Below are 2,500 nucleotides of genomic sequence, written 5' to 3'. Positions count from 1 at the left end.
TCAAAATAAGCAAAAATATGATTTTGTTTTCACCATGTGACCAATGTCTACCTGTAACAGAACAAAGGAAGGTACAAGGTCACGTCACATCAACAGCCCATCGATCTGATTCTCCTCCTCTGACAGCCCACCACATCACAGACACGCCCCTACATACCCCTCCATACCCCCACCCCCTCCATACCCCCACCCCATACCCCATACACCCCTCAGTACCCCCACCCCTCCATACCCCACACGCCCCTCCATACCCCACCCCTCCATACCCCCACCCCTCCATACCCCACCCCTCCATACCCCATACACCCCTCAGTACCCCCACCCCTCCATACCCCACACGCCCCTCCATACCCCACCCCTCCATACCCCCACCCCTCCATACCCCCACCCCTCCATACCCCCACCCCTCCATACCCCACCCCTCCATACCCCCACCTCCATACCCCATACACCCCTCAGTACCCCCACCCCTCCATACCCCACACGCCCCTCCATACCCCCACCCCTCCATACCCCCACCTCCATACCCCATACACCCCTCCATACCCCATACACCCCTCAGTACCCCCTCCCTCCATACCCCCACCCCTCCATACCCCCACCCATACCCCATACACCCCTCAGTACCCCCACCCCTCCATACCCCCACCCCTCCATACCCCATACACCCCTCAGTACCCCCACCCCTCCATACCCCATACACCCCTCCATACCCCCACCTCCATACCCCATACCCCCACCTCCATACCCCCGCCCCTCCATACCCCCACCATACGCCCCTCCATACCCCCACCCCCGAGTCAGGGAGAGGGATAGAGGGGACTTGGGACTTGGGACATGGGCTGGGGGCGGAAGGGGTTGGAGGCGGGCTGGGGTGCAGGTGGATGTGGTGTGTGTGTGTGTGTGTGTGTGTGGGGGGGTGTTGTCAGTGGGGTTGATCGGGGATAGGGAGTGTGGGGGGGAGTCAAGGTGCAGTGGAGCAGATAGCTAGGGTCTATGCATACTAAACACACACCTACGGCTAGAGGGGGAGGGGGAGGGGGGACGGGGGGAGAAAAGGGGGGAGAGAAGGAGGAGGAGGAGGAGGAGGAGGACACAGTGCTCCGGGGCTCTGTCTTATCACACCTCTCGGCTCAGTTTATCAGATTACACCACCCGGCAGGGAGAGAGGGAGAGAGAGAGAGGGAGAGAGAGGTGGGAGAGAGAGTGAGAGAGAGAGAGAGAGTGAGAGAGAGAGAGGGAGAGAGAGAGAGAGTGAGAGAGAGAGAGGGAGAGAGAGGGAGGGAGGAAGGAAGGGAAGACGGCAGGGAGACAGAGGGAAAGAGGGAGAGAGAGAGAGAGATTAGAGGAGAGTAAACATGCTGCTACATGCCTAGCGGCGGTCAGCAGGTATAGATAGTCCTTATACTTTATTATTATTATAATCTTCATAAACTGACTAATAGTATCTGGGTTAACAATGGTGACCTCAACAATATGGATATATGAGAATATTGCGCAGGCAGACAGACAGGTACCTGGGTGAACCTACAACATAACCAACCCAGGGGGCGCTATAGCTCGACGGGCTCCTCTCTCCCGCTCCTACCCCCATCCTGAGATAACCACCCTGTACAACTTGAGAGAAGGGTAAGGACTGTGTGTGTGTGTGTGTGTGTGTGTGTGTGTGCATGCCTGTGTGTGTGTGTGTGTGTGTGCGTGCTTGCCTGTGTGTGTGTGTGTGTGTGTGTGTGTGTACGTGTGTGTGCTTGCCTGTGTGTGTGTGTGTGCTTGCCTGTGTGTGTGTGTGTGTGTGTGGGTGCTTGCCTGTGTGTGTGTGTGTGTGTGTGTGTGTGTGAGTGTGCTTGCCTGTGTGCGTGCTTGCCTTTGTGTGTGTGTGTGCTTGCCTGTGTGTGTGTGCGTGCTTGCCTGTGTGTGTGTGTATGTGTGTGTGCTTGCCTGCCTGTGTGTGTGTGTGTGTGTGTGCGTGCTTGCCTGTGTGTGTGTGTGTGTGTGTGTGTGTGTGTGTGAGGAACATCTTTGTGTAGAGGACCCAGGGGAGAGGCCTCCGCCTGCAGCCTCATGATGATGATTGATCCAGGCAGCACCTCCGCCCCGGACGCCCACCAAAATTAAAAGCCTATTTTGTAAAGTTGTAAAAAGAACAGAATGGTTGAAGGGGGGGGGGGGGGGGGGGGTGGTCCCCCGACACCCCCCACCTCTGTCACAGCCGGGGCTCATTTTAGTGTCTTTAGTATCATCAACTCCTCATAGAATGGCCAAAGGGGGACTGTTACACGCCTTTCACTCACTCTCTCTCTCTCTCTCTCTCTCTCTCTCTCTCTCTCTCTCTCTCTCTCACAAACACACACACACACACACACAAAGGGTCTGTCTCACCGACTGGAACCTCATTTTAACGTCTGCATTTGTGCATGCGCGCGCGTGTGTGTGTGTGTGTGTGTGTGTGTGTATCTGTGTGTGTGTGTGTGTGTGTGTGTATCTGTGTGCATCTGTATTA

The sequence above is a fragment of the Nansenia antarctica genome, assembly GCF_963989245.1.
Source record: "Nansenia antarctica genome assembly, chromosome: 19".
NCBI lineage: Eukaryota > Metazoa > Chordata > Actinopteri > Argentiniformes > Microstomatidae > Nansenia > Nansenia antarctica.
Note: the sequence above shows the minus strand (reverse complement) of the source record.